Consider the following 11,063-nt stretch of genomic DNA (forward strand, 5'->3'; position numbering starts at 1 on the left):
GGACTTACCTGATTTGTATTATTTCTCTTTTTAGAAGTTATATTCCAGGAAAGTTAATATTGTCCTGAAGTTTAAGCACATGGCTGGTAAAAAGAATTCTTAATTTCTTATCCTTGATTTGCTTTAATTAACCTTTCCACTCATGTCTTCTTTCACTACTTATGAAATGTACAGAATACCTTTGTTTCAGGAGTTCTTATGACGGATTTACCAAAGCCTCCTCACTTAAAGCAGCCTCTTCAAAGCTAAATGTAAAAGTGTTTACCATGTGTCCAATGTTATGTTCTTTCTACCACAAACTGACTCATGTTACTTCATGGTTGTTTAACCTTCAGCTACATGGCAGGGCAACAGACTCCATAGGACTATGGTAACTTCTTCCTTGTATGTGTCTTTTGTTGCAAAGCTTAGTTTTGTCCCTCCCTCTAAAATTCTCATAACTGTACCACCAGGACATGTATGCATGCCCACCTAGTGAACAGTACGTATCATTTCAGGGAACACCTGATGCCCACACATTAGTATAGTTTGCATAAGACAGGAAGGATGTATTGGATTAAAAGGAGAAATTAAGCTTCAGGGGAGCTACTTCTATGGCTAAGAAAGCTGAGCAAAAATTTCGTTTTAAGAGAGGCAGCTGCAATAAGCTTATAATTAAAGCCTTCTGAGGATGATTTAGACAAAATGACGTTTGTTTGTATAAAACACTACCATAGAGAAGACACTTGCTAGGGAAAGAGGCTCCTGAAGCTCTTGCCCAGACGTTCTGCAGTGACAAATTTGAGAGTTTGGCCTCATGTTGCAAGCAGTTCTGGTTATGTCCAGTAGCTTGCGTGATTGGTGCAGGAAGCTGTTTCAGGAGCAGAAGGCAGTGTGTCTGCCTGTGTTCTGATGACATCTAAACCTACTACATTAAGCCTGAGAAACAAATCTGGTTTTCTTGCAGATGAGCCTTTGTGTTTACACCAAAGGAATCTGAATGAGTGTCTTGGTATACAAGATGCAAAACTTATGTGAGAGATTCAAATCCCTATCATCCATCTTCTTGGACTGTAGCCCAGTCATTAGGTTATATATACACTGTGTAAGAATGAAGGGACTTCCTATGCTTCCTATTGATGCTGTGGACTAGAAAATTCTTGTGGCCAAGAGCAAGAAAAGCTTAAGGAGTGTCTCCCAGGAGTCTCTGGCTTCTTTCTTTTGGTACTGGACAAACAGAATGCTGGGGACCTTGTCTGTTTTAGTGACCTAATTCTGAGCAGGCTAGGAATTAGTTCACAGCTCTAGAGCTCCACAGGTAATGCTTCTTACAATGTTAATTTTTTTAGTTCTATTTGTAATTAAAAAATCATGATAGAAAGTTCCTCAAACTGAATGTCTTGAATTTTACTGAAGAGAGTTCTAATGAATGCAACTCAAACGTTCTATGTGTAACTGCAGATATTCTATCACACAGAATCACATAACTGTAGGGGTTGAAAAGGACCTCTAGAGATCATCACATCCAACCCCCTACTAAAGCAGGTTCCCTACAAAAGGTTACACAGGAAGGCTTCCAGACAGGTCTCAAATATCTCCAGAGAAGACGACTCCACTACCTCTCTGGGCAGCCTGTTCCAGTGCTCCATCACTCTCACAGTAAAGAAGATTCTCTTCTACAAATATTAAAAAGCAGATAGAAATCAGGTCAAATTCAGCCATCACTGAATCTTTCTTGTTACTTTTTGATGGATAGTAAAGGAGATTTCTTTGAATGTGTAGGAAAAATTAACATGCCTAAAAACACTAGGTACACTTACTGAGCATAAAGTGCATTACTTTTCACCTCTCCTATCACAGGGATGAAGCAGTCTTGGATTTGAATATGGATTTCAATGCTTTATCTTTAAAAAGAATACCTCAACCTATGTAATAAATGCAAGGAGAAAGCAAACTGAAGTTTAGCTATAATAGTCTGTTTTCCTCACCAGTTCTAGGTACTGCATGACCTAACTTTTGTAACATTTGTTCAAACTACTCTTTAATTATACTGTTGCATTTGCAAAAGCCAGGCACATGTTAAATGGGGCTGTCAGAGCATCTTCATGCAATCATTTATTAAGAAATTCAGCTTGATGGATTTTGAAATTCTGACCTTAAAGGGAGTATTCCTTCTTGTGCGACAAACAACATTCATTTTTAGTGCTATTGCTCCTGTTTTTTCTCACTTTCCTAAACCAGCATTACACTCCACACTGTTATATGCAGATGAAACAAGAAAAAAAGAATAAAAAATTTAAAAATTGGCATAATAGATCTATCTTTGGATTTGATAAACCAGAACTCCCATTGTTGATATATATGTCTTTTGGCTGCTGAGATTGTAAACCAAGCTTTCAGACTAGGACTGCATTAATCTGTGCTGTACTTGCTTTCTAGATTACAACAGTTATAGGAAAAGCTATAGAATTAGATAGTGATGGTTACTGGAATGTTTGTTACATATTTACTTGTCAATACTGTACTATCATTCACTTTTTTGGTCTATGACATTCCAGCTCAGCTAAATATTTGAGCACCGGTTTCTAGTGATATATGGGTCATCAGATTATAACAAATCTTTGTTAGAAGTACCAACAAAGGCTGTATATGATTCATTGTGCCTTGCAAGCAGTGGTTGATTGGTTAGGTCTTAGATCTGCTTTTTTGTTCCCCTTCTGTAAAGGAAGCTAACAGTTAGCGTGAGAAAAATACTGATTTCCTATGCATGTAAAAATACAGAGAACATTCTGTGATGCTTTGAATCTGCTGTTTCATATAAAGAGAAATCAAACTAATGAAATTCTGAAAATGGACTAAAAGTCTAACGAAACATTCTGAAAATGTAACTGGATCTTATGATCTGCAGCAATAATGCTTTATTACTATGTGTATTGTACTTGCAGATTCATATACACTTGATGTATGCTTCAACTTGTGAAAATGACTGCTGAAGTGCAGTGTTTTCCTGAATGCACTGTTCTCTGTTTATCATCTCTTTCCTGATATTTTTGTTTTAAGAGTTGCTTAAGAATTGTAGGTCACTCAGTCCTTTATACGGCACTCTTTTCTATTTGAGAATTGAAAATTTGACAAACTTGGTTGCGTTGTCAGTCTTTGCAGTTTCTGAGAATCAAACTCATTTTGCTGTTCCTTGAAACTACAAACTAAGGTTGACACAGGAAATTTTTTAAGCAAAAGATAAAATCTATAAATAGAATTAGGATGGTCACTTAAACTCAACTAAAGCAGCTGCTTTGTGTGCATTACACTTAACTGTTCATATTCTGAAGCAATGACAGCACGTATCCCGGATCCCACTAAGCTTAGCATATGAAACAGCAGTTTTCAGACATTCATTTCACCATACTTTCTCTTGAACATCTACTTCCCTATGCCCTTCCTTTACCCAACCTCAGCTGTTCATTCTTGCTTTTTTTTGTTTCTGTGCCAGCTTCTCAGTGGTGTTATTTTGATCTGCTTCTGGAGGGGGTAAGCTGCAGTCTTCTGTAAGTGCAGAGTTTACTGGGAAGAGGAAATAAAACATGCAAGGATGTTGATAGTAAGTGCTTCCGTGAGAATTATTTTCCATTGGGAAATCAGGCTTGTTGATAGAATATCAGTGAACTTATCACTTATATGGAACATGAGATTTTTCTTCACAAGAAAAACAGAAATATTAGGAACAACGCACCATAGAAGTAATTCCTATTGGTACTGCAGGGCACTGTTTCTAAAACCTAAAACCTGTGCATTACTGACAAGCCATAGTACAAGAAAATAAACATAAATCTTAGAAGAAGTGTAAGCAATCTCACATGATTTGTGCTCTGGGAAAATTAAAAGATTTTGTAGTCTAATATTTAGTTGATACTACATCGTGACTGTGATCGCAATACTGAACAGATTTTCTTAAGCTCATTTGGTGAACAGGTAAGTAGTCACCCATTTGGTTTTTTTTGCATTTTTATAGGTGATGGAATCTGAGGAACTGGCCACCTAGCTGCAACTGAAAATCACAGGAAGATCCAGGGAGAGTTTTCTTTCACCTTTTCCTTAGTTGTTTCTTAGCTGAATCTGAAGTGTGCACACTTTCTTCAGAATGAAGAATATGTTAATGTTTCATTTGGAAGACTTGGTATATTTTGAGGATAGTTTGGGTCTGGTTTGATTCCTGAGGAAAGAAAAAAGAATAATGGTGTTGCATTAAGCACAAAAATAGAACTGAAGTTCTGGGTTCACTAAAGTTAACAATAGATAATCAGGGAGGGAATAGATGCATCCCCTCAGTGGACACATCACAAGAGCTCACAAGGTTAGAAGCCATAGGAATACTTTTTTGGTATTGATTGGATTTTGAGAGGTTTTTTAAGATCTTGGGCTGATTGCTGATAGAGTTCTCTACAGCTCAGAGTGAAGAAACTGCTTGAATAATTTGGGATGTACACTAGGCAAGATGTATTTAATAGGTCTCCCACATGTGATCTTCTTGCATTGGACCCTCTTGTATTTTATCAGTGAGTGATTAACAGCTGGACAGTCAAGATCTTCCAGAAGAGCTTTCCCATCAAACTATGAGGGAAAAAAACAGCATACAATTTCTGTGAGACATGGCATTTGGAACGTAAATAATATGAAATTGTGTTTTTTGAAATGAACGGTAACTTGTCTAAAGACCATTTCACACTAGCTGCATCTCCTCACCAGCCTGATTTAAAGGCACAAGGGTGGCTTGTCTTAACATGCTCCTTGTCAGAATTATAGCATTATAACTAATCTGAGTTGACCCATCAGTGGTGACCTCCATGAAAATACTTTCAGCTCTAGACTTAATAAACCTCTTAAGGCCTCTTAAAGAAAGCATCAATGTAAAGGTTTTTTTGGATTATTTTTTTCCATGGGGTGGGCAGTTCTTGGAGTATGGGTTAAGGGCTAGCTTTCATAGCTTACACATTGCTAACAGATATAAGATGAGAAGAGATTGCTTGTACCTGACAACAGGAGCAAGTGCTATACTTAATATTTCCTTTCTGAAAAAGTCTTTTGGGCAGATTAATAGGGACAGAATTGTAGCACATAATGGAGGAAGGTTGGAGTGCTGCCTGGTGTTAAGGCAACAGAGCAAGTAGTCTTCTAACTACAAAGTCTAAAAGGTGAAGGAAAATATTTACCAACGATATAAGATGTGTAAAATACCACACACAACAGAGGCACAGTGACATGCTACGACATATTAAAAAAAGGGGCCATTCAAGGACAAGCAGAAGTACAGACATTAACAGTCCTAATACCTGGAAGATGGTAGTCCTGGTAACGTTAAGTCCAGCTGGTGTCACCTTCTTCTGAGAGTTGCTGTAATGAGTCACCGTAAGACAGCAGCTGATGAGTCTTGAGCAGGTGCTTCAGCTTGTACAGTGATCTGAGGTCATGGGGTGTCACCTGGCTTACCACAACGTGCTTCACAAGCCAGCGAGTGTCTACAGAACAGTGTCCTGTAGATTGATCAATTGGTTTCCAGGCTTCTCTTCTCTGTCTTGCCTTCTGACCTTCATCCTGTCCCATGTATAGCTTTGTCTAGCTAGACTTGTCACTATCTCAGCTTCCTGGCTTCTTATATGCACCAGTATGCCTTTTCTTTGTGAAAAGTCACCTGGATGTCAAGTACCTCTTTAAAAATAACCTCTCATGCTGGTATAGCAATTAGAAGTGGGATCTTTAACTTCAGCTGTTCCCTCTTACATTGTTTATAATGTTACCAAACATTTCAATCTCAGTAATTGCTTTATGTGAAATGCAACCATGAAATAGATGCTACTTGCTGTAGGATGCTCTCCTTTCTGCTTGTATGGCTATGGTCAGAGAGGTCTGCCAAAACTGAATTAACTGCTCAGTGACAGCCAGTGGACATGGAGTGAGACAAATTGTACTCATCTCTGTGGCAGCTGATCATGACTGAATCTTGGTATTTCCAGGTGTTGCATCTTGCTGTTTGAGGCCAGGCTTTCTATAGTAGGAATGTGGAACTGCATTCTCTTAGTACTCAAAAGGCTGAAAAATGTAAGCAGACACCAAGGTTACTATGTGCCTGAGCATATATGTACCTACATAGTTAAAGCATTTCTGCTAATAATCCCAGCTTTGTCACACAAAGTTTACATAGATATTTGAATTCTCAGAAGGAATTAATCTATGATTGAGTAACATCTCAGTCTATAAAACTGAGGCAGCGAAGGTCCTAAAAATGTATCCCAGTACTTATGTTGTTAGTTCTCCTATAGATGTATTAATTTTTGTGGCATTATGGTGATAGACAAAGCTATGTGGAAGTTTTCTTTGAGTAAAGAGAATAACAGCTGATCCTGACAAGAAACTGAAACTTCCTGTACATGAAGCGTGATTATCTAACTGAGCTTTGAAATGCACCCATAAAATCATGCAAAGCTTCCAGTTTTTCTTGGCAAATTTGATACAAGATAAAGATTAAAAGTACCCGGTATGGTGTTTTTGTTGTCTAAATATGCAGAACTTGTGTTTATGTTGATTTTGGCAACAAATGAGGTTAACAGAGGTCATCTAAAGATAAGATTGCTTAACTACCTGTATGTTTTCTTTCTCCTAGTCTTCCAGTTAATCTTCACTTGTACTACTGAATAGCTCGGGGGAGAAAAAGTAATGGTGTTTTTTCTTACCTAGTTTAAAATTAGCTTCCGCTTTCCGTGAACATGGAGAGTTTTTGCTGAGGCAGGAAAAAAGCTGTTATTGTGCTAGCAGGGTAAAAAGTGTAAGAATTTGCTGTAGAAGAGAGAATGTTCTTCCTGGCATATGTTGCTGTCTTTACAAGCTTCCTTTGTCCTTGCTGTGTTTCTTGGGAGTAATCAGTATCATCTTAACCTAGCATGCAGAGATGCACAGCCACTTTGAGAGCTGACAAAGAAGAGGTTAATCTAGCTACCACGACTGCAATGTCTACTCTGAATGTTATCTTTGGTTGAAATGAGAATCATGGTTCAGCTGTAGATGTAAGTTGTTTTGGACTGTACTTCACCTAGGGGGCTGAGTGGGAAGTCATTGGGCAGCAGGCTGCAGGCAGAAAACTTTCTTGAAGAGCAGGAATAAAAATTGGGAATTTTCTTATTCAGAGCTTGATTTCTCTGAGACTAAGCTTTTTTCTTTTCTTTTAAAATTGACTGAAGCAAATACCTTGTTCTTGGCTTATCAAAACCATGCTGTAATATTATTTGGTTAGAAGAAGGATGGTCCTTATATTTACTCCTATCTATGGAGTAGTTTCATGTATTCCACGTGTCAAGTCAGGGCCAGATCTATCAATGGGGTAAAGTTGAAGTTAGGAATTTCTCTGAATATACCAGTTGGAAATTAAGATCAGAGTCCAGTCATTTCACAACATAACTGACATATCACTCCACAGCCAAATTCCCTTCAGCAAGTTGACATTTGGCAGCTGGGGAGGGATGGAGGAGAAACACAGTGACCTAGATTAGTCAACAAGAATGGATTATGGGAGAGAAGAGAGACTGTGACATCTTGATATATGGAAAGGAATTTAAGGCATGAGAAGATGGTGAAAATTACTGTTGTATATGACTTAAGATCACTAAATTTTTAACAGTGTGGTCTACTGCAGCATTTCAGAAGTATATAGGAATGTATCTGAACATGTGTGGGTTAAACAGCAGATTTGTGGGTGGAAGGGAGGAATAGATGAAAAAAAATCCAATTTTTTTCCTCGACTTTTTTTTGTCATGCCAGAGACTTCTAAAAGAATGAAGGTAGATACAATAGCTGTCTGGTCTCAGTGGTGTGTTTTTAGGGAGTGAAAGAGGGCAGAAGAGGTAAATGTCAGTCAATTCTCATGCCAGGCACAGCTGAATGACCCGCTAACCAACTTTGAATGGTACTGTGTTGTGTCTTCTCCTTTGCACATTGAAAGGAGGGAAGGAAGGCTGCCCACAAATCACAAGATGATAAATGTGCATCAGCATCCACAGCCTCACAAGTTGTGTTAGACATAGCCAAGCAAACAGCTGGCTCCTGACAAGAAGGGAAAAGACTTTCCCTTGTACTTGCTTATCTAGTTTTTATTAAGCTGGTTCAGTTTTTTAAACAAACGCATTATTCTCTCTTGTTCTGAGTTTAGCTAACTGAACTGGGTAAGCCTAGGATCAGAGAAACGTCAGAACAGCGACAGGAGAAGGAGGTAAGGATACTGGGCACATGAATGTGAAAGCAGATGAGGAAAGAATGCAGAGATTGGAAGGATAAGGGGTAAAGGGATGAAATGTGGAAGTATCAGAAAGTTGAGGATCCTTAGTCTTTAGTAGAGCAGAGCTGGGAAAGATGTCAGTACTCCTGGTCTAAAGGAACACCTACCATAGGCTGCATAATTACTTCAGAATAAGAAATCTATAAGGATGAAAAGGTGAGGAAAGTCCAAGAGCACAGGGTATCATTGTACTCAAAAGGGGCTTTGTGCAATTCTGACTGAGAGAATGGACAAAGTAACTGTTACCAGAAAGAAGTGATGATAAACAGCCACTGGTATGTCATAGGAATACGTTCACGTATTTTTGTTAGAAAAACTTGCTATCCGTAGATGCCAGTGACTTTTTTTGTGAGGGAAAGATAGCTGAAGAGGAAAAAAGGCTGTGACTTTCTGAATGTGGTCTGAGCTGAATTGTTGCTGGTGTTATCTACATGTACAAATGAAGATCAAAAAGTTTGAAAGTTCAGCTAAAGTATCAATGTTAATAATCAGTTTATGTGTGTTCCAACTAAATAAAAGACAACTCAACTTCATGGAAATTTGACAATTTCAGCAATATTCATTCGGAAAAGAGCAAAACTGCCTTTACTTTATTTAACTTCAATAACCAATTTGCTTCCAGTAAGGTAAAACATTTCATTTAAACCTGTTTTAGTTGCATATTAATATTATTTTTCATACAATTTAACATGATTGACTTGGACGTGGAAAAATAGTAACCATACAATGGCAATGTGCATACATTTTTTTCTCAAGAAACAGCAACAAAAATGTGTGTGGCAGACAGTACTGACCTTTTTTTTAATTAAAAAAGCACCTCTAAAATGAATTCTCTGTATATACAACGTCAAATGCCTGGATCAGCTACATGAATTAGTTTCAAAATGATTCGTTTAACAGAGAAATGAAATGCTTGTATTTTAGCAAATGTGTCTTAGGATGGTCTGTAAATTAAAAAGCTTTGGCCTCCACACTGTGTTACATGAGGCCTTCAGTGTTCTCCTGTGTAGGCTAATAGAAGTCTCTCTAATAGTACAGGCTCCGCTACCATTGTTTAATGCCTTCTATTTACTTCCTTGGAAACTATGACAGAGAAAAAAGAGCACAATCACACTATTTGATAGAGCAAATTCGCAGCTACAAAACACTGTTTTTTAACAGTCACCACCATTGGCTATGCATTTTCACCAGGAATGAACAAGAGCCTGCATGCCATGCTTGTAAAAAATCTGCACCCGCGAAAGTGACCCACTGTTTCACAGCTGCTATGATTTATTGTGTTATTGCTAGGAAAATGTTGCCTGTGCACTCCATCTTTTATCAGCCTGAACAGATGGAAGGTGCCAAATCCAGACTGCACAGCAGGTGTGGTAGGATAGTCCAGCCAACATTGGCAATGTGCTCCATGGTCTTCAGAGTGGTATGGGGCCTGGCATTTTTGTGTTGCAAGACAGCTTCTCTTCTTCTCTGGCCTGACTCTGCAAGTTTGAGCCTTCAGCTTAGACAGAGTCGTGATGTAGCAGTCAGAGTTGATGGTTTGTCCAGGTTCCAGGAAATCCAAAAAGATCACCCCTTTTCTATCTCAAAAGAGTGTACATTACTTTATCTGCTGAGGACTGCATCTTGAACTTTTTCCTCAATGCAGAATTCACATGTTGCAACTCCATAGGCTGCAATTTTGACTCCAGCTTGTAGTGGGGACATCACATCTCATCAACAGTAATGATGCTGTTCAGTAGGCCCTGACAAACTTGCATATGAAGTTCTTTCTGTTTCTGTGTGAGCAATCATAGGACTCACTCAGTACAAACTTTGCAATATACCACCATTGTTTCCAATACATGGAAGCTCGTGTTCAGCTCTGTGCACAGTTCTCTGGTCATAATCCACCAATTTGCACAGATGAGCTGATCAAGAGGCTCTTCATTTCATGGTGCAACAGCTGTGTTTGGCTGTCTAGAATGTGCCTTTTATTTCACCTCACTGTTGCCACTTCTGAAATGTACCGCCCACCACCTCGTGTGCTCACATCCTCTGTTTGGTATCTGTAAACATTAAGCAAGTGTTGATGAATGTCAATGGGCGCCATTTTTTCCATGTGAAGGAACTATACACCTTTGTTTCATCCACACTTCCACATCAGACACCATTTTGTCAGACTGCCCCTCTGTCACCACCTGTCACACGGCAACAAAATATATTGGGATACTGGCTGGAAGGTTCAACCTCTGCTGCCATACAGCCAACATAATAAAATAGGAGGCATTACTTTTGGAGCAGCCTTGGTATTAATGGCTAGAGGGGGAAAAAGTCCATCTTCCAGTTGTCATCTTACATGCTCTGAAATCCTTCTTGAAATTGTTCAGCTGTGTTACTTACAAGATTGTTGCGCAACAGTGCAAGAAGTGGCAAGCCTGGACAAATGCTTGCTTTGTTGAGAGATCAGTTGTTTAACTCTTAACCTTCACATCCTACATTCTTGTAATGTGAAACCCAGGCCTTAATCTTCCAAAGCCTTATGTCTGTACATAAAGGATATGTTCCAGAATCGCTTGTCAAAGGAAAGACTTTCGCTGACTTTTTATGGGATTACAGAGTGAGTTTGAGTACAATGAGAAATTCCTCCTCATAGAACTGCTTCAAAATTGATAAGGGGGTTACACTGGTCCAAGCACACTAATCATAGACTGGGGACATTGAATGACTTCTCCTTGTACATGTAGGAAAGAACTGATGTGATTAAGCATTTTTGCTCTCACAA

General features: G+C 38.7%; 1 long non-coding RNA gene across 1 annotated transcript; it reads right to left on the bottom strand.

Annotated features, from left to right (window-relative positions):
- On the bottom strand, positions 76–9,017 carry LOC110396862. Its single transcript, XR_002437320.1, has 3 exons — positions 5,467–9,017; positions 5,310–5,370; positions 76–4,192 (listed from the first exon to the last, which is right to left on the bottom strand). It is a non-coding gene; the product is annotated as an uncharacterized LOC110396862 (long non-coding RNA).

Source organism: Numida meleagris, chromosome 1 (genome assembly GCF_002078875.1).
Source record: "Numida meleagris isolate 19003 breed g44 Domestic line chromosome 1, NumMel1.0, whole genome shotgun sequence".
Lineage (NCBI taxonomy): Eukaryota > Metazoa > Chordata > Aves > Galliformes > Numididae > Numida > Numida meleagris.